A 21,884-nucleotide genomic window follows, 5' to 3' on the forward strand; every position below is an offset into this window, starting at 1 on the left:
GCTGAAAGGAGTTTGTCCATTCTTCTTGTGACTGCGTGGGCTGCCTCCGGGTGCTTCGGTTTTCTCCTGCATTCCAAAGACGTACCAGTTGGTAAATTCTCCTGCGATTATGCTAGTGTTAAATAAGCGAGTTGCTGGACAGTGCAGCTTTGTTGGACCGAAATCTTCACATGACATGGCTCTGAATGTCCACCACAGGGGCCGTTATCATGGGGCACTGCACGGCCTCCAGGTACCAATCAGTTAAATCAACGCACTCTAAAGTTAAAAGTAAATTTATTATCAAAGAACACCATATACAACCCTGAGATTCATTTTCTTGCTGGCATTTGCAATAAATGCAATAGAATCAATGAAAAACTACATACAAAGACAAAAAAACCAGTGTGCAAAAGACAACAAACTGTGCAAATACAAAAAGAAATATTAAAAGAATAACAAAATCAAATAAATTATTTTCTTTGCACGAGCATCGTGCCTCAGCTTGTCTCAGCAATAATCTTAAAACTCGTTCTGTTCATTTATGGAGATGCAGGTTCACGGTTCACTAGAGAGGCAGTTGCCTTTGGCTTTGAATGGGAAGTCATTGTCTTTGAAACTTCTCTGAAATCTTGTGACTTTGCCTGTAGCTGCTTGTGAACCCATATCTGAGTAAAAAAAGTTAGGCTTCTATCTTTCTCCCTCATCTTCTTTCCCCCCTTGGAGCACCTGAACCTTGGAAAAAAAATCCAGACCTCCCATTACGACAAAGCATTGGAGGAGCTGAACAGTATGGGTCGGTGTTGAATAAAAAGCAGGCTGGCAGAAGGGTTTTGGCCCGAAACATCGACTGTACTCTTTTCCGTAGGTGCTGCCTGGCCTGCTGAGCTCCCACAGCATTTCGTGTGCGTTGTGGCAGAGACACCTCACCATAGTGTGGCTGGAGAGGAGTTGTGGGAGGGATTGGCTTGGTTTCTGAGGGAAGGTAAGAACTCCGCAAACCAGTAGGAACGGGGCCAGTATCCTCGTGTAGGAGTTTGCTGATGTCATTGGCAGGGGTGGGAAGCTAAGGGTCAGGTCAGAAAGGAGGAACGCTAATCTAGAAGTAGAAAGTAGAGATTCAGGTGAGGAGTGCTGGATCTTGACTCTTCTGTCATTCTCCAGGAGTCAAGAATGAGGCATAAAACCTTTTTTCTTCGAGATACTGCACAGTACAAGCCCTAAAGACCCAACAAGCCCACACTGCTCAATTACACCCACGTGTGCCACGAGTTCAGTGATGGCCCAGGTGCAGGGGGAGGGACAAGGAAACAGACTGAGTAGTTCACTGAGTTTTAATAACATCTGTCCAAAACGGGGAAAAGCAATAAATGCTGACCGAACAGGACTGCTAATTAAGACACTCAAACTAAAAACTAACACTGTCACTGCAGCTCGGAAGCAATACCTTAATATTAAATTAGTACCATCCCTTTACAGTGTCTATCCATGTTATAAACAGCATCTATCCATATCCCAGGTGTGGGCTAAAGTAAGCAGGGAGTGTTATCATCGCTGTGCTTTGATGAAGACTAGACAGCAGTGAAGCTAAAGGAAGGGAGTTAAATACAAAAAATCCTCTACTGGCTGGAATGAGAATTCTCATTCCGATTTCTTCCAGGTGCCCGCCTGCGAGGGCACTTGGATTCCACAGCAATTCCCATGGTTGTAGCAGGGTCCCGGTCCCTAAGCACAGCTCCCGAGGCACCAGAGGCCTGTGCTTGCCGCAAGTCCTGGATGATGTCATGAGCTGAGACCCAAGAACATTCCCCTGAGCTGTCCCCTTCATCTGCAAAGTACTGGACCCTACGAGATGCAAGATGCGCCACCCAGAATAGACCAGCGACCCATCCACCAGTGGGGTGGAGTGGGGGGGGGGGGGGAGGATATCACTGGCTTCAGCTGGACACATGGAACACTGGGTGAATCTTCATTTCTGATGATAAGCACAGTCTATAGGAGGCTCTGTCGATAGCCTTCTACACTACAAATGATGCCACGTAGCATGGGGCCAACTTGCAGCTCTCTACTTTCAAAGCAAGATTTCCTGATGCCAGCCAGTCATTGTCCCCTGGTTGGAGAGACAGAGCCGATCAGCCTCCCAGTTATATTGCTTCGGAGTGCCCTGCGGAGAAACCCTGGCCTGTGTCCTTATGCACCAACTGTTCAGCAGTAGGAACTCCCATGGCATTCTTTTAGTCAAGGTAGAGTGGTAGCTGGAATTCCTTCTGGCCTTCAAAGGGGGACATGCCAGTGAAGGGTGACTGGATGTTACTGTGGGCAGTCTCTGCACAGACCAGTTGGGAGCTTCAGGTGGTGGGGTTGGAAGAGACAAGGCCACACAGGGTTGTGTCCAGCTCCTGATTCTCTCTCTCAGTCTGGCTGTCAGATTGGGAGTAGAAACCTGATGAGGGGCTGTCTGCGGCTCCCACAAGAGAGCAGTGTGAGCTGTGAACTGTGGCCCTCAATATGTCCCGAGGGAAGCCATTCAAACTGAACACATGCTAAATCACGAGGGAGGCAGTCTCACGAGCTGATGATAGAGTGACGAAGTGGGCTGCTTTCGAGAACTGGTCCACAACTATCAGAATGGTAGCGTTCTCATCTGACGGAGGCAGACAAATCCACTAAGAGTGTGAGCAGCGGAGGTGAGCCACGGACAGCAGGAAGAGAAGACCAGCAGGGTGCTGATGTGGCACCTTGTTCTCGGAACAAGTGGGACAGGCAAAAACGAAGAAGGAGAAAAAGAAGCCCTCCCCTAAGTGGACAGATAAATCCTAAAGCCAACGCCTCCTTAACATATTCTTCCATGGCCACAGTTTCAGGACAGGAAAGGGAGAAGAGCTGACGCTGAGGAGGAATAGAATCTGACAGGAGGTTAATAGTGCATTTTATGGCTGGTGTGGAGGCAGGGAGGTGGCCTTCTTACTGAAGACCTCAAGAAGGTCAGGCTGCTTAGCTGGAAAAATACAGAAACGACCGTACTGTAGTTACTGGAAAATTCACTGAGCAGTTAGCTGTGTACAGTACTGTGCAGAAGTCTTGGGCACATACAGTATGTATAGCCGGGGTGCCTCAGATTGTGGCACGGTACTGTACTTCTCATCGTGGAGCAGACAGCGAGCTTGTCATTCTGGCAGGATGAAAGCATGTTGGGAGTGGCGAGGGTGGAGTGCTGCGGGAGGGGTGTGAGACAGGTGGCAGAGAAGGAGTGCCTGGGGTAGAGGGAGGCTCAGGTGCATTTGATTTGATTCCAAACAATTGGTTTATTGATCATTACACAATGTCTCTCTGGTGCTTCCTGCTCCCTCCCCTCTCCCTTCACCCTTTCCCCAACCGTGATTCCCCTCTCCCTGCCCCCTTCCCTCTCTCAGTCCACCATAGAGACTCATATCAGAATCAGGTTTATCATCACTCACGAAGGAAAGATGTGTTTTTTTGTGTGGCAGCAGTACAGTTCAATACATAAACTTACTGCAGTACTGTGCAAAAGTCTTCAGCACCCTAGCTATATATGTGTGCCTAAGACTTTTGCACAGTACTGTATATGTGATTATATTTAAAAGAACAAGCAAGCATGGGAAGACTAAACTACAAAGAATGAAGAAATATTACCAAATCAATGAAAAGCCACAGACCAGAGCAAGTAGTGTGCAAAAGAAGACAATCTGTCCAAATACAAATATATAAACAAACAAATAAATAGAATTTTAAAGAATGTAAATAAATAAATAAGCTGATAGATAGATGGATTGATGGATAGATAAGAGGACAACAAATAAATGGTAAATAACTAAATGGTAAATAAACAAAGAAACAAATAAATAAATAAGTGGACAATACAGCAACTTAATAGATAGACGGAGAGTCAGATTAAATAAAAAGATAAATGCATGAATGATATTGAGAACCTGATTTGCAGAGACCTTGAAAGTGAGTTCATAGGTTGTGTACAGTGATCATTTCAGAGTTGAGGCTAGTGAATTATACTGGTTCTGGAGCCTGATGGTTGAAGGGTAATAACTGTTCCTGAACCTGGTGCTGTGGACCTAAGGCTCCTGTACCTCCTTCCTGGTGTCAGCAATGAGAAGAGAGCATGGGCTGGTTGTTGGGGGTCTTTGATGATGGAAGTCAGAAAGGAAAGAAAGGAAAAGTGCAGGAGAACAGCGATGGTAATAATAATGAAAGTGGAAGGAGCAGAGTGTACCCATGAATAGACACCGAGCAAGGAAAAATGAAAAGGGAAAGTTAAAGATGACCTCAGTATAGTATCACTACGACTGCTTTGATCACTTAGCAACTGCGACACACTTTGATTGCCTTTGTGATTCTAATTGCCTTTGTTCTTTAGATTCGGATTCATTTAGTTATCATCGAAACACAGAGTGAAATGTGTCGTTTGCGTTAACAGCCAACAGACCTGAGGGTTTGCTGGGACAACTTGGCTGCACATTCAGCACCAATATAGTATGCTCACAATGCCCAGCAGAACAACACAGAAAACAGCACAACAGAACACAAAAAGCAAAACAAATCCCTTCAGTCCCCAGTCCCCGGTCCCCGGTCCCCGGTCTCCGGTCTTCAGTCTTCAGACCTCAGTCTCCAGTCTCCGGCCTCCGGTCCCCGGTCTCCAGTCTCCAGTCTTCAGACCTCAGTCTCCAGTCTCCGGTCTCCAGTCTCCGGTCTCCGGTCTCCGGCCTCCGGTCTCCAGTCCCCGGTCCCCAGTCCCCAGTCTCCAGTCTCCAGCCATTAAACTTCAACTTCTTGGCTTATAATTGACCTTTGTGCTTTCATTTTCGATATTGACTATCATTCCAGATAATAATAGGACCCTGAAATCTAGACTTGAACTCTGATCTCACTGACTAACGGGCATTTGTGCCTCCTGTACAATGCTTTCTGTACAGTTCTTGTACAACCTTTGTGTAATTTATGTTTCTGAACATATTTCCTTTAATATTATGTTTCTATAATGCTGCTACAAGTAATTTTCTCATTACAGATCTGTATGCAGGTACTTATGCAAAAGACAATAAACTACTTGACTTGAAAACAAAATGCACATCAGAACAGAAAAGGCAGGTAACATCATGTTAGGGCAGCAGATGGATTTTGATTCAATGAAAAGGGAAATGAAGTAATGACTAAATTTAATTTACGAGCATTTATGTAAATGCATGGAGTATAAGTTTGGCATGACAGCGCATTAAATTTTCTTGGATGTGGGTTTTCGATTATTCCTTCTAATCTAAGTCATATGAAGTTTTGGTCATTGTCTCCTAAGCGTTTTCTAATCAAATCTTGAAACACTTGGGCAACTTCATTCTGCAAAACCAAAGTTAAAAGTTCAAACTAAATTTACTATCAAAGTACCTGTATGTCACCATAGTACATATATGACAGGGGTAGGGTGAACAGCCAGAAGCCGTGGTATGTATTGGTAGGAAAAGCAGGACCTCGAAGGTCGCAGCCTCTGGAAGCTGTGCCATGTGCCAGTGGGGGTAAGAATAGGATGTTTTGGCAGATGAATGCTTGGCTGAAGAATTTGTGCAGGTGGCAGGGTTTCAGATTTCTGGATCATTAGGGTCCCTTCTGGGGAAGTTATGAGCTTGATAAAAAGAATGGGTTACATCTGAACCAGAGGGCGACCAATATCCCCATGAGCAGGTTTTCTAGGGGCTGTTTGGGAGAGGGAATGTAACTAGAGAGAAAGGGCAGAAGATGGGACAGCTGGTGTAAAATTAGATGCAGCGTGTAGTGAAACTGTGAGGAAGGACAGGGAGGTGATAAGGCAAAATCGCAGTCAGTGGGGTGAGGACTGAAGGCTTTATATTTGAATGCATGCACTTTACAAAATAAGGTAAATAATCTTGTAGTGCAGTTAGAAATTGGCAGTTATTATATTGGGACATTGCCGAGTTATGGCTGAAAGAAAGTCAGAGTTGGGAGCTCAACACCCAAGGATACACATTGTATTGAAAGGGCAGGCAAGTAGGCAGAGAGGCCGGTGAGCTGTGTTGGTAAAAAAATGAAATCAGATTCTTAGAAAGAGGTGACATAGGATCAGAAGATGCAGAATCCTTGAGGGTAGAGTCAAAAAACTGCAAGGGTAAAAAGATCCTGATGGGAGTTATAAACAGGCCCCCAAACAGAAGCCAGGATGTGGGATACAAATTACAATGGGGGATAGAAAAGGCATGTAAAAAGGGTAATGTTACAATAGTCATGGTGGATTTCAATATGCATGATTAGAAAATCAGGTTGGTGCTGAGTCCCAAGAGAGGGAATTTGTAGAATGAATATGAGATGACTTTTTAGAGCAGCTGGTGGTTGACCCCACTAGGGAAATGGCAATTCTGGATTGGTTGTTATGTAACGACCCAGATTTAATTAGGGAGTTTAAGATAAAGGAACCCTTAAGGAGGCAGTGATCATAATATTATAGAGCTCACCCCGCAGTTTGAGAAGGAGAAGATAAAATCAGATGTATCAGTATTACAGTGGAGTAAAGGGAATTGCAGAGACATGAAAAAAGAGCTGGCCAAAGTTGATTGCAAGGGGACTCTAGCAGGGAGGACGACAGAATACCAACAGCTGGGGTTTCTGGAGGCAATTTGGAAAGCATAAGAAAGATCCTTCCTAAAGATGAAGTATTCTAAAAGGAGAATGATGCATCTGTGGCTGAAAAGAGAAGTCACCATAAAAGCAAAAGAAAGAGCATAAAATATAGCCAAAAAAAGTGGGAATGTAGAGGATTGGGAAATTTTAAAAACCAACAGAAGGCAAATAAAAAGCCAATAAACTAGAAAAGATGAAAGATGAAGGTAAGCTAGCCAATAATATAAATGAGAATACAAAAGGATTTTCAGATATATAAAGAGAAAGAGAGGCGAGTAGATATCAGACAGTTGAAAAATGACTCTGGATAGGTAATAATGGCAAAGAAAGAAATTGTAGGTTAACCAAAGAATTTTGCATCAGTCTTCACTGTGGAAGACACTGGCAGTATTCCAGAAGTATGAAAGTGTCAGGAGGCAGGAATGAGTATAGTTGCTATTACTAAGAAGGTGTTTGGGAAGCTGAAAAGTTTGATGGTAGATAAGTCACCTGGACCAGATGGACTACGTCCCAGGTTTCTGAAAGAGAAACCTTCTGAAAGCAGATCGTGGAAGCATTAGAAATGATCTTTCAAGGATCACTAGATCCTGGAATGGTTCTGAAAGACTGGAAGGGAGGGAGGCAGAAGAAAGAAAGTTACAGGACAGTTAGCCTAACATCAGTAACTGAAAAGATGATGGAGTCTATTATTACCAATAAAGTTTCGGGGTACTTGGAGGCACATGACAAAATAGGCCAAAGTCAGCATGGTTTCCTTTTCTGGTTGTGACTAGTGGTGGTCTGCAGGCATCAGCGTTGGCATCACTTCTTTTTACGTTTTATGTCAATGACTTGGATGAAGGAATTGATGGCTTTGTGGCCAAGTTTTCAGAGGATACCAAGATACAGTAGGTGAAGGGGCAGGTAGTGTTGTGGAAGCAGGATGTCTGCAGAAGGTCTTAGACATTTTGGGAGAATGGCAATGAAGTGGCAGATGGAATGTATTGTAGGGAAGTGCATGGTAGGTGGAATAAAGGTGTGGACAATTTTCTATATGGGGAGAAAATTCAAAAACAGCAGTATGAAGGGACAATTTCAGAATTCCCTAAAGGTTAGTTTGCAGTTTGAGTCAGTGGTAAGGTGGGGAAATGCAATGTTAACATTCATTTTGAGAAGACCAAAATACAAAAGCAAGGATGTAACGCTGAGGCCTTATAAAGCATTGGTCAGACCACAGCTGGAGTGTTGTGAGCAGTTTTGGGCCCATTATCGCAGAAAAGATGTGCTGGCATTGGAGAGAGTCCGGTGGAGGTCCACGAGAATGATCCCAGGGATGAAAGAGTTAACGTGTGAGGTGTTTGGTGGCTCTGGGCCTGCACTTGCTGGAGTTCAGAAGAATGGAGGTGATCTCATTGAAAACAAACAAATTTAAAAGACCTTTATAGAATGGACGCAGGAGAGGATGTTCCCTATAGTGGGGGAGTCTAGGATCAGAAGGAACAGCCTCAGAATAGAGGCATGTCCATTTAGGAGATGAGAAGGAATTTCTTTAGCCAGAGGGTGGTGAATCTGCGGAATTCATTGCCACAGGTGGCTGTGGAGTCCAAGTCATTGAGTATATTTAAAGCGGAGGTTGATAGGTTCCTGATTAGTCAGGGTGTTAAAGATTATGGGGGAAAGCAGGAGAAGGAGGTTGCAAGGGATGATGTATCAGTCATGAAGAAATGGCGGAGCATACTCGATGGACCAGATAGCCTAATTTGTGCTCCTATGTCTTATGGTCTCATGGTTTAAATCAGAAATATCTCTTCTGCCTAAATGGAACAGAACCACTGCTTTGCAGGATTATTCGGGACACATTTTAAGAACTTCTCATCCTCTTCATCCCTAACATTAGTATTTTTCCAATATACATTGGGATAATTAAAGTCATCCATAACAACTACTCTAATGTTTTCATACTTCTCTTTAATTTAATTGAACATTTGCTTCTCTATATTTTTTCCACTTATTGGTGACCTGGGGAATATACCCAGCAGTATGATGTTGTAAATTGGTTTATTGTGGTCAAATGTACCGAAGCCCAGTGGAAAACTTGTCTTGCATAGAATTCATACAGATCAATGCATTACACAGTACATCGAGGGAGTACAAGGAAAAACAATAATAGAATGCAGAATAGAGTGTTTCAGTTACAGAGAATGTGCAGTGCAGGTAGACAATAAGGTGCAAGATCATAATGAGCTATATTGTAAGGTCAAGAGTCAATCTTATCATTATCTCATTATGTGGGTGGAGCTAAGATGTCGCCAAAGGGCAACTTCATTCAGCTCTTCTGTGAAACAGCTTAATTTCTTCCCTTTAATGTCTCTTTATTCCTTTTCAAGGTGGATGGGGCTCTGTTGAGTCCATGAGTCAAACTGCAGCGGTTCCCACGCCCTGAGCTTAGCGACCGGCCATGTTTCGATTTCCCCAGGATGCGGTCTGGAAGACACAAGCCTTCGGGGTTAGGCCTTGTGTATCCGACTGAGGCATTGAGGGAGAAGCAGAACATTGTGAACAGCAGGTCAGCTGTCAGAGACCTCTGTACTCAGTCTCTCTCTCTCTCTCTCTCTCTCTCTCGCTCTCTCGCTCTCTCCCTCCCTCCCTCCCTCCCTCCCGCTACTGATTCTTGAGTTGGAGGATTTTGTTGGTCTTCCCTCTTGCTGTTGAAAAGGCCGACACCTCTCTGTCCCTTATTAGGGAAAGAAAGAGCCTGTGGCATGTCAAATTGTTGGGCGAACAATTAGTTTTTGTTGGATTGCAGACCATGGTCTCTCTCTGGGGGCTTTGCTGTTGCTTGCTTGGTGGGTGGTGGGTGCTGATGCTTTATGTTGAAATAACTGGGGGAGGGGAAGGATTGAGCCTTTGCTGCTGCTTGTGTGTGGGAGGTGGGGAGAGGGGGCTTTGGTGTTCTAACATCTTACTGTCATTCATTCTTTGGGGTTCTCTTCTGTTTTCATGGATGTCTGAGAAGAGCAAGAATTTCAGACAGTACACTCTACATTCTCTGATGATGAACGGAACCATCGAATCAGGAATTGATCTATTTGTCTTATAACAGCGGGACAAAAGCAGGCCTTGAGCCTGGTGGTACACACTTTCAGTCTAATGGGAATGGGGAGAAGAGATCATGCCCGTGGTGGGTGGGATCACTGGTTAAGCTGGCTGTTTTACTGATGTAGCGAATGAGAGCCTCTGGAATCGACATTATTTCTTCATGATCTGTTCACAACTCTCTGTAGTTGCTTGTGGTCACGGGGCAGAGCAGTTGCCATACCAAGCCATGATGCATATGGATAGAATGCTTTCCATAGAGCAACTATAAGAATCGGTGAGGGTGAAAGGGGACATGCCAAATTTCCTTAACCCCCTGAGGAAGTAGAAGCACAGGTGAATTTTCTTGCTTGTGACATCTACGTGTTTGGTTCAGGGCAGGCTATATGTGATGTTCATTCCTCGTAACTTTAAGCTTTTAACACTTTTGGCCTCAGCTCCATTAATGCAAACACAGTATCTGCACCTCCCACATTGTTTCTTCAGTAAGGAGCCCAAAACCGCTCACAGCACTTCAAACGTAGTCTGACCAATGCCTTATAAAGCCTCAGCATTATATTCTAGTCCTCCGGAAATTAATACTAACTCAAATCAGACCAGCCTGAGAATCAACAATAAACTATGCACTTAGATACCAGATGAAAGGGAAAATAATTTTTTTTGAGCCTTGATTTAAGTTAAAATGCAGACCATCAAAACTTCTCATGATCCACTGAAGGTCACTGAGCAAAGTTAAGCAAATCCACTCCTTTGTTCAGTCTCTGAGGCTCGAGTTTACATTTCTTTTTGATGCACAGCAAAAGAAACATTTATTCAAGGCCCTAGACCAAAGCGCCTAGGAATGAAGCAAAGTTCTTTGTGACAAAGCAACAGATACGATATTTGGCAGACAGCCCACAGAAAAGAACAACAGCCTGTAATGGTATCACATCCTCAACTTGGCAGTGAACCAAACCACACTGAACAGTGGTGTCCAAAATGCCACCAGCAGGTTCAGGAATAGTTATTACCCTGCACTATCAGGCTCTTGAACCAGCTCAGCTCTACAAACTACAGACTCAGTTTCAAGGACTCGTTACGACTCATTGTTTTTATTCAAAGGTACAGTGTGGAACAGGCCATTCTGGCCCAACGAGCTGCATAGCCTAGCAGCCCACCTACATAACCCTAGCCTAATGACCAGAAAATTTACAATAATCAATTAACCTAACTAAATAGCACGTCTTTGGACTGTGGGAGGAAACCGAAGCACCCGGAGGAAGCCCACAAGGTCACGGGGAGAACGTGCGAACTCCTCACAGACTGCGCCAGAACTGAACTCCAAATTCCAGTGCCCTGAGCTGTAAAAGTTTTGCGCTAATCATTATGCTACCATGGTGACCAGCGTCTTTTAATTTGCGCTAATTGTCTTCTTTCGCACTTTGCACAGTCTTTATGTAGTGATTTTTGTAAAAAGCTATTTCTTTCTTCATTTTCTCCAGGTATTACATGGAAACATATATACATGCATTCTATGATAATAAATGACTTTGATGTGGTTCATAGGATAGGGACTATCACCAGCCAAATGGGATTTATTGCCCACCCTGAACTGACTTGCAGGATGGCTGACTCTGAACCACATTACTGAAACAGAATAAGGTCTATTATCACTGACATTTGACATGAAATTTGTTGTTTGTGGTAGCGGTACTGTGCAAAGACATAATATTACAAAAATCAACAGTGCAAACAGAAGGAATGACGAGGTTGTGTCCGTGATTTCCAGATCCATTCAGAAATCTGATGGTGGAGTGGAAGGAGATGATCCTGAGTTGTTGAGTGTCAGTCTTCGGGCTCCTGCAGTTTATCATCCTGAAAAACAGGATTCTGGCTAATGGGGACCCATTGGGACCAGTATGTGTTGGTTCAATTAATCGGCTCCCCAATTGGACGAAGTTTCATGGAAATAATTTAAAAGGTTTAAAAAAAACAAGTTACCATTTAACTGAGTAACAGATTAGGTATTTAAATGAAATACAGAACAAATTAGAACACTACCAATACTACTACAGTACTATAAAATTGTGTATTAATTCCTAATAGATATTGATGGAGAAATTTATCTGATGTATGTCTACAGAGTGACCATGGAGGGGTAGCATCTCTGTTGAAGGGGTTTGCCATAAGACCATAAGACATAGGAGCAGAATTAGGCCACTGAGCCCACGGAGTCCACTCTGCCATTCCATCATGGCTGATTTATTAGTCCTTTCTACCCTATTCTCCTGCTCTCTCCCTGTAACCTTTGATGCCTTGACTAACCAAGGACTTACAAATCTCAATCACCTGGCCTCCACAGCTGTCCGTCACAATGAACTCCACAGATACACGACTCTCTGGCTAAACAAACTCCTTCTCATCTCTGTTCTAAATGGATGCCCCTCTATTCCCTACTATGGGAAACATCCTCTCCACATCCACTCTGTCTAGGCTTTTCTATGTTTGATAGGTTAAACTCCAGGTAGTATAGGCTCTGAGCCATCAAACGTTCCTCATACGTTACCCCTTTCAATCCCAGAATCATTCTCATGAACCTCCTCTGGTACCTCTCCAATGCCAGCTCATCTTTTCTTAGATAACAGACCCAAAACTGCTCACAATACTCCAAGTGCAGTCTAAACAATGCCTTTTAAAGCCTCAGTATCACATCCTTGCTGTTATATTTTCACCCTCTTGAAACGAATGCTAACATTACATTTGTCTTCTTTACCACTGACACAGCCTGCAAATTAACCTTTGGTGAATCTTGTGCAAGGACTGCCAGGTCCTTTTGTACCTCTGATTTTTGAACTTTCTCCCCATTTAGTCCTTCTACCAAAATACGTGACCATACACTTCCCTACACTATATTCCATCGGACAGACAGACACACTTTATTGATTCCGAGGGAAATTGGGTTTCGTTACAGCCGCACCAACCAAGAATAGTGTAGAAATATAGCAATATAAAACCATAAATAATTAAATAATAATAAGTTAATCATGTCAAGTGGAAATAAGTCCAGGACCAGCCTATTGGCTCAGGGTGTCTGACACTCCGAGGGAGGAGCTGTAAAGTTTGATGGCCACAGGTAGGAATGACTTCCTATGATGCTCAGTGTTACATCAGCCACTTCTTTACTCATTCTCCAAGTCTTTCTGCAGGCTCCCTGCTTTCTCAGCACTACTTGTCCCTCCACCTACCTTCGTATCATCTGCAAGCTCAGCCACAAAGCCATCAATTCCATCATCCAAATTGTTAACATGTAACACGAAAAGAAATGATAACAATATCTGCGGAACTCCGCTAGTCACTTGCAGCCAACCAAAATAGGCTCCTTTCCTCCAACTCTTTGCCTCCTGCCAATCAGCCGATCTTCTATCCATGCTAGTACCTTTCCTGTAATACCATGGGCTCTTAACTTGTTAAGCAGCCTCATGAGCAGCATCTTGTCAAAGGCCTTCTGAAAATCCAAGTAAACAACATCCACTGACTCCCCTTTGTCTATCCTGCCTGCTGTTTCCTCAAAGAATTCCAACAGATTTGTCAAGTAAGATTTCCCCTTGAGGAAACCATGCTGACGTTGGCTTATTTTATTGGACACCTCCAAATACCCTGACAACTCTTCCTTAATAATAAAATGGATATTTAAAAATGAATAACCTCTTTCTAACCACTGAAGTCAGGCTAACTAGACTATAACTTCCTTTCTTCTGCCTCCTTCCCTCCTTAAAGAGAGGAGCGACATATGGTGTGTCCATTCCGGGGCAGCTCACTCACCTTTGGTCCCCACTGGACACTCAGCTCTCACCTGTGGCGTAAAAATGAGAGGCAGAACAAACTTTAGGATGCGCTGGGACTGATCATCAGTCATGTAATTTGGATGTTGCAGGTCCTCCAACATCAGACACCTTCGCACAGGCGACCCAGCCAGGGTTGATGAGGTCCCAGCTTGTGTCCCAGCAGCACTGGTCCATGGGTCACACCTCTCGATCCATAGCCAACTGGAGGTTTGCTCAGCAGCCTCTGCGATGGTCCTGATGGAACTTCTGTTTGCAGCCCCCGCAATGCCAAGGAGAGAGCAGGCTCTGCACAGCAAGCAGTCAGCAAAACCTCTGCACCCCACCTCTTGCAGCGTGCTCTCCAACCCTTTCTCTGTCACTGCCCTACCAGCACCTGGTATTGATAAACTGTCCTGACTGGAAGACACCCTGGGAATGTTACAAATGGTTGTGATGTGCAAGATTTGAGCAAGTCAGCAGTTCCTATCCAAGCTGAGAAAACTTGGGCCTGGGAAAGCAAATTTATAAGTATTGACCATAATTCCTTTAGATAAAAAGTTGAAAGGTCAATTTTCTAGTTTTTAAAATAAATATTTCAATTTCTATCCTCAAATTACTTGTACATTCCAGTCTTCGTGAACTGAAAAATGCTGAAAATGTTAGTTAAAAATTCTTTCCTGATAAGTTGTCTGTACAAATTCTCCATTAGGATTGACTTCTCAATTGGCATGATGACATCACCAGGAATCCTCCAGAGCTGATGCTTCACGCAAGTAAATGTCAGGAAAGAGAATTCCACACCGCAAAGAACACTTAATTCTTGTGGGAAACATTCCTTAAGGTCATTATGCAGGACTTTGCTATTACAAAACCATTTGCTTTTGTTCTAAAGATGAGGCTTCTGGAGGCCCAGGGCACATCTGGGGACAGAGCGTCAGAGCGAGCATTCCAGACTCATGATATTTTGCCAGGGTTATGAAAAGCAAGAGATAAAAGAACTTGCAAAGGAAGAGGGAGAGCTTGAGAGAGCAAAGGAAACTGGAAAAATTAAGTCATAGTGTTAATAGACCGAAACAAGCCCTTCAGCCCAACTCCTCCATGCCAGCAAAGATGTCAATCCATGCTAGACCATAGGACATATGAGCAAAATTCCGTTATTCTATCATGGCTGACTTATCTCTCTCAAGCTCATTCTTAGGCTTTTTCCCCGTAACCTTTGATGTTCTTACTAATCAAGAACCTATCAACCTCCTCATCAAATAAACCAAGTGAAGGCCTCCGCAAATGGCTGTGGCAATGAATTCCACACGTTCACCACCCAAAGACATTTCTCCTCATCTCTATTCTAAAGGGACATCCTTGTATTCCGAAGCTGTGTCCTCTGATACAGACTCCCCCACTGGAGGAGACATACTCTCTGTGTCCACTCCATCTAGGCATTTCAATATTTGATAGGTTTACGTGAGATTCCCCCCTCATTCTTCGCATCTCAAGAAAGTACAGGCCCAGAGTCAGCAAACTTGTTCCTCATATGTTAAACTTTTCATTCCCAGAATTATTTCATGATCGACCTCTGGACCCTCTTTAATGCCAACACATCCTTTTATTAATATGGGGCCCAAAACTACTCACAACACCCCATGTGGTCTGACCAATGCCTTATAAAGCCTCAGCTAGGCCAAAAATCCCATTGACCCAGATCCTCCTAACCCTACACTTATCCATCTACTGGTCTAGATGTCTTTCCAATATTGTCTATGTTCTAAGCTCTGGGTTCCTTCCACATCCAATAATGCACTGATTGGAGGCTTAACTGTTCAGTTTAAATTGCCCCCAAAGTAGTTTTGTAATAGAATCCAGGGGAATTAAAGGGGATGTGAGGAGAACAAATAGGATAGTGTAGGATGAGTGTGAATGGGTTCTTTATAACTGGCACAGTCTGAGAACATAGAGCACTACAGCACAATACAGGCCCTTCAACCTGTCATGTTATGCTGACTTTTTAGCCTACTTATATCTAACCCCTTCCCACTTAAATGACCCTACCAGCCCATTTTTTGATCATCCATGTGCCTCTCAGGGTTTCTTAAATGACACAAATGTACCTGCCTCTACCCCTGCTAGTGTGTTCCACACATTCTCTCTGTTAGAAAACAACCTCTAACACCCCCCTAGACTTTCCTCCAATCACCTTAAAATTATGCCCTCTCATATTAGCCAATTCTGCCTTTGGAAAAAAGGCACTGGCTGTCCATTCTATCTATGCTTCTTAACATCTTATACACCTCTATCTAGTCACCTCTTGTCCTCCTTCGCTTGAAAGAGAATAGCCCTCACTCACTCAATCTCTCCTTATACAACATTCTTTCTCATCCTGGTAATCTTCCACGTACATCCTGTAATGACATGACCAGAACACAACACAATACTCCAAGTGTGGTTTCACCAGTATTTTATAGAGCTGCAACTTTATCTCTTGAACTCAGCAACACCACCCCCCCCCCCCACCAACTCATAAAGGTCAACACACAATAAGCCTTCTTAACCACCTGATTGAGAACTGCAACATTGAGGAATCAATGGATGTATATCCCAAGACTTGATGGGCTGAAGGGCCTGTTGTATAACTCTATAACAATGCATTGATGTTACTTTATTACGTATTGGGCATGTGGCTTTAGGGAGAAATCCTGCCTCTCTGAATCCATGAGCAATGAAACCTGGCATTGCTGACCTGTTTATGTTGAAGTGGATCTGAGACTAATGTAAATTCAGCCCCAAACCACCGAAAAGCAGCGATGGCAGTTACTGCCTTCACATCGCTGGTCGAGCCTCTCCTGTTTATGTCCACACTTACCAACCACGACCTGTGTTGGCCCGTGATTAGACAACATCTCCTCCCAGGGACAAAATCGCCTCCTTTTTACATTCCCAAAACAGGAGTGAGTTGCATTTAGTCAAACACCAGACTCACGGAGAGAAAAAAAAATGCTTGCAAGCAAGTTTCATCGTACGGAAGTGTTTGGATTGGCTACTTCCCACCGGTGTGGGCTGGAAGCTGCCTTTATAGCTGTCAAAGGCCCAATGCATAAATAAGCTCTCTGATACTTAGTAGTAAATGGATGAAGCATAAACATTACTGTTGTTTACCTGCCGCTCCTGCTAGACATTAATCAAATTCACTTTCCAAATAAAGGATGTTATTTTTAAGAGCCTTGAAATGCACATTGGCATCTGCCTGTGTTGATTGGAGTGTTGTTGAGTGGGCCAGTCAGAGAAGCGGCCTGGCACCACAGTTACCAAAGCCTCCAGCAACAACTGCCCTTCACATTCATGGTTAAGTCACCTTCATGAGTAGGGCCTCACTGTCTCACCGTCAGGAGGGCAGCAGCAAGGATTGGCATCTTGCCACACTGCAGCCTTTGCTATTTCCAGGGATCATAGAGCCATAGAGCACTATGGAACAGGAGCAGGCCCTTTGGCCCATCTAGTCCATGCTGTGCTGTTGTTCTGCCGAGTCCCATCGACCCACACCTGGATCATATCCCATCCAAACTTTTCCGAAGTGTTGCAATTGAACCAGATAGATTGAAAACGCCGGGTGTCGGGACCAGAGGCGAGGGTGGGGCTGCTTCTGCACACTGCTCCCCAGAGTTTACTCTGCTCTTCACTGCGCTGAGGCTGAGGCCGTGGGCCTGCTCCGGGAGCTGCTCCAGGTTTCATGCCTGCAGGCTCTCCATTTTCACTCTGCTACGTACTAAACTGAGGCTGAGGCTGTGGGCCTGCTCTGACTTCCCTGGGTTTCATGCCTGAAGACTCACTTTTGTCCTAAATGCTATTTGCTTACTTTCATCATTTGTGCAATTAATTCTCTCTCCCTCTCCCTCTCTCTCCCTCTCTCCCTCTCCCTCTCTCTCCCTCTCTCCCTCTCCCTCTCTCTCCCTCTCTCCCTCTCCCTCTTTCTCTCTCCCTCTCTCCCTCCCTCTCTCTCTCCCTCTCTCTCTCCCCCTCTCCCTCTCTTTCTCCCTCTCTCTCCCCTCTCCCTCTCTCCCTCTCTCCCCCCTCTCCCTCTCCCTCTCTCTCCCTCTCCCTCTCTCTCTCCTCCTCTCCCTCTCCCCCTCTCTCTCTCCCTCTCTCTCTCATCTCCCTCTCTCTCTCCCTCTCTCTCCCCCTCTCCCTCTCTCCCTCTCTCCCTCTCCCCTTTCCCTCTCTCTCCCTCCCTCTCTCCCTCTCTCTCCCTCTCCCTCTCTCTCCCTCTCTCCCTCTCCCTCTCTCTCCCTCTCTCCCTCTCCCTCTCTCTCCCTCTCTCCCTCTCCCTCTTTCTCTCTCCCTCTCTCCCTCTCCCCTCTCCCTCTCTCCCTCTCCCTCTCTCCCCCCTCTCCCTCTCCCTCTCTCTCCCTCTCCCTCTCTCTCTCCTCCTCTCCCTCTCCCCCTCTCTCTCTCCCTCTCTCTCTCATCTCCCTCTCTCTCTCCCTCTCTCTCCCCCTCTCCCTCTCTCCCTCTCTCTCTCCCTCTCCCCTTTCCCTCTCTCTCTCCCTCTCCCTCTCTCCCTCTCTCTCCCTCTCTCCCCCTCTCTTCCTCTCCCTCTCTCCCCCTCTCTTCCTCTCCCTCTCTCCCTCCCTCTCTCTCTCTCTCTCCCTCTCCCTCTCCCCCTCTCCCTCTCTCTCTCTACTCCACATTGGGTGTTTGCTGAATTTTTTCTGGGTTCTTTTGGGTTTTTTGTTTTGAGGCTGCCTGTAAAGCGACAAATCTCAAGGTTTGATAATAAATGCACTTTGAACTTTAAACCCCCATTCCGCTTCCACTGACAGTTTGTTCCTCACTCACACCACCTTGTGAGTGAAGAAGTTCCCCCTCAGACTGCCCTTGAGTATTCGCCTTTAACCCTTAACCTATAACTTCAATTCTAGTCTCACCCTATCCCATTGGGAAAAGCCTATCTTACCCCTCATAGTTTTATATACACTTTTTTTTCTTTCTTTTTAAATTTCCTCAAGACAAGTGGCAAAATCAGCAACTAAATACTGAATGCTGGTTGTTCCTGAGAAGCTATCTTCTCACACAGTCACTGTCCTTGTGGGGAAGGCACTCCCACAGAAGCCATGTAGTGGCTTATGAGATCATTTCAAAGAGTGTGTTGGCGTCTACCGCGCTTCTGCGGAGCTGGAGCCTCAGGTGGACTCAGACAGGGTTAGGGCTATAAATTTCTTTCCCTAAATGAGAACAGTAAACTAGTTGGTTTTCTAAGTCATCTGGGAGTCTGGCGTCACTGTGGTCCTGTTTTTCAAACTCTGGGTTACTTAATGAATTTAGCCTAGTGACTAGTGTGCACCCCAGTGGGGTGAGGCGATTCCAGTCAGTCTCACGTTCATTCAGGAAGTTGTTGTCAGGACCTCTGCCGTCTAGACAGTCTCGCTCTCCAGATGAGAGAAGGTGCATGCCCCTAAATACAAGGTAGAAGTGAAAACATATAGATTTGAATTGGAATTAGTTTATTATTGTCACATATACAGTGAAAAGTTTGTCTAGCCGACCATTCATACAGATCACATCATTACACAGTGTCTCGAGGTAGTACAAGGTAAAACAATAACAGAATGCAGAATGAAGTGTAACAGCTATGGGGAAAGTGCAGTGTAGGTAAACAATAAGAAGTAAGATCATAACAAGGCAGGCTGTGAGGCAACAAGTCCAACTTATTGTACTAGGAAACTATTCAATAAACTCAGCAAGGCGGGGTAGAGATACATCTTTACCAAAAGAAGTGTTAGGTGCTTCTTCCCTTGGCTAACCTGCAGGTCACCCTTGGGCAAGGTGTAGCACTTTCTTAGACCCCAATCAGAGTCACGTGAAGCCATGGGAGCAGCTGGTGGACGGTCGTATGAGTAGATGGTGCACATCATAAGCCCTGGTAATGTGACACCAGGCAGACAATCTCTGAAGAGTATTGACAATGGATGGGATCACCGGTCTTGTAAAGACACTGCCCAGAAGAAGGCAATGGCAAACCACTTCTGTAGAAAAATTTGCGAAGAACAGCCATGGTCATGGACAGACCATGATCATGTGACACAGCACGTAATGAACAAACATCAAGTCCAAATCCAAAAGATCTTCGTCAGGCAAGGAAAGTGTGGGCAGAGATGATTGGGCCTCCACTGTAGATTCAGGTGGTCCGAATGGTGAGCTAAGTTTAAAATCACAACCAAAAGAGTAACGAGGATTTGGCCTAGAATTTGACTGCATTATAGGGAGATGTTGGACAGGGTAAGTCTCTGTTACATGACAGGGTGGGGTAGAAGCTGTCCTTGAACCTGGTGGTACAAGTACATTTGCAAGTGGCATGAAGTTTGGTGGTGTTGTGAATAATGTAGAAGGTTGTCGTCGGTTACAACAGGCCTTTGACTGGATGCAGAACTGGGCAGCGAAGTGGCAGATGGACCTTAATCCAGAAAAGTGTGAAAGGATTCACTTTGGAAGGTCAAACTTGAAAGCGGAGCAAGGATAAACTGCAGGATTCTTAGCATTGTGAAGGAGCAGCGGGATTTTGTGATTCATCTTCATATGTGCTGTCTTCTTGGTGGCTGGGGCTGAATTTATAATAGTCACGCACACCTAAACATTTTCATTGCTTCATTGGTTCTCAGAGGCAGTTGGTTCTCATATGTTGAGGATGTGATAAAGAAGCATCGATATATTGTCATAGAGTCATGCAATATGGAACCAGACCCTTCAGCCCATCAAGTCTCATGGTCCACGTCCATAGATTTCTCAAATTTTCCATGAAAGTTAATAGCGTGGTTAAGAAGGTGTATGGTTGTGTTGACCTTCATTAATCAGGGGATTGAGTTCAAGAGTCATGAGGTAATGTTTCATCTCTATAAAACCCTGGTTAGACCACACTTGGAACATTGTGTTCTTTTTTGGTCATTTCATTACTGGAAGGATGTGGATGTTTTTAAAAGGATGCAGAAGAGATTTACCAGGATCTTTCCTCAATTAGAGAGCACGCCTAATGAGGGAAGGTTGAGAAAGATAGAGCTTTTCTCTTGGAAGCAAAGGAGGATGAGACGTGCCTACAAGAAGATGAATCTGATGATTGTATACGGTATACATACTTTGATAATAAAGTTATTTTCAAATTTTGGAGTTTGGTAGTGGTGTATGAGATGATAAGAGAAAGAGATCGAGTGGATAGTCGGAGACTTTTTCCTTTAGCTCAACATTAAGGGCTAAAGTGCCTGTCCTGTCCTGTGCTGTAATGTTCTGTGTTCAATGCTCTGTTGTGTTGTTGTTGCTGCTTATCTTGTTCTGTGCTGTGTTGAACATTCTGGAGATGCTATGTTGGTGCTGGAATGTCTGGCAACACTCGCGGGCTGCCCCCAGGTTGTGTTGGATGTTAACACAAACAACACATTCCACTGTATGTGTCGATATATAAACAAATCTGAATCTGACCATTCCATCTGTAAGTACATCGAGGTGATGCAAAAGGAAAAATAATGACAGAATTCAGAATATGATGTTACGGTTATAGAGAAGATGCAACGCAGGTGAACAATAAGGACATATTTAGGTTTGCTGATGACCCCAAAGGCAGTGTTGAATCAGCATATAGGAGGGAGACTGAGAATCTGGCTGAATTGTGCCACGACAACAGCCTCTCAGTCAATGAGTGAAAACCAGGCAGCTGATTATTTGCTGCAGAAGGAGGAATCCAGATGTCCTTCAGCCAGTCCTCATCAGGGGATCAGAAGTAGAGAGGCAGCCATTTTAAATTCCTTGTGTTATCTTTTCAGTGGATCTGACTGGGTCCAGCATGTAACTGCTATTACAAAGAAGGCACGACACCGCCTCTACTTTCTTAGAAATTTGAGTAGATACAGCAGGTCATCTTAGAAAAATTTCTTTAGAGGCGTAGTGGGGAGTATACTGACAGGTTGCACCATGGCCTGGTATGGAACACCAAATGCCCTTGAACAGAAAAACATACAAAAAGTAGAGGATACAGCCCAGTCCATCATGGGTTAAGCCCTCCCATCCTCCCATCATCAAAGGCTGAACTTTTGAACATAAGTGAATGTGAAACATAAGTCTAAAGACCCCTGGCTGTTGGAGTGGCTAACTGGAGATCGAGACTAAGGACATTCTCAGTTGGACAGAATGTAAATTCTCTGCAATTATCTGCATTTATATTAAACCATAAGCTATAGGAGCAGTATTAGGCCATTTGGCCCATTTTGTCTGCTTCACCATTCAATTGCAGCAGATTTTTATTCAACACCAATCTCTGGGCTTCTCTCTGTATTCCCAGCCAAGAACTTAACAATCTCTGCCTTACGTACATCCAATAACTCGGCCTCCAGGGAG

At 44.5% G+C, this 21,884-nt stretch overlaps 1 long non-coding RNA gene across 2 annotated transcripts in view; it reads left to right on the forward strand.

The window, feature by feature from the left end:
- The window catches only part of LOC140734629 (uncharacterized), a 92,630-nt gene that overhangs the window by 60,164 nt on the left and 10,582 nt on the right, over window positions 1–21,884 (forward strand). Inside the window, exon 2 of one of the 2 annotated variants that reach the window (XR_012100579.1) lies at window positions 9,003–9,181. The exons of the other annotated variant lie outside the window; for it this stretch is intronic. This is a non-coding gene — a long non-coding RNA (uncharacterized lncRNA). The remainder of the gene's footprint in view (window positions 1–9,002; window positions 9,182–21,884) is intronic. 2 annotated transcript variants of the gene reach the window in all.

This window comes from Hemitrygon akajei, chromosome 10, assembly GCF_048418815.1.
Source record: "Hemitrygon akajei chromosome 10, sHemAka1.3, whole genome shotgun sequence".
Lineage (NCBI taxonomy): Eukaryota > Metazoa > Chordata > Chondrichthyes > Myliobatiformes > Dasyatidae > Hemitrygon > Hemitrygon akajei.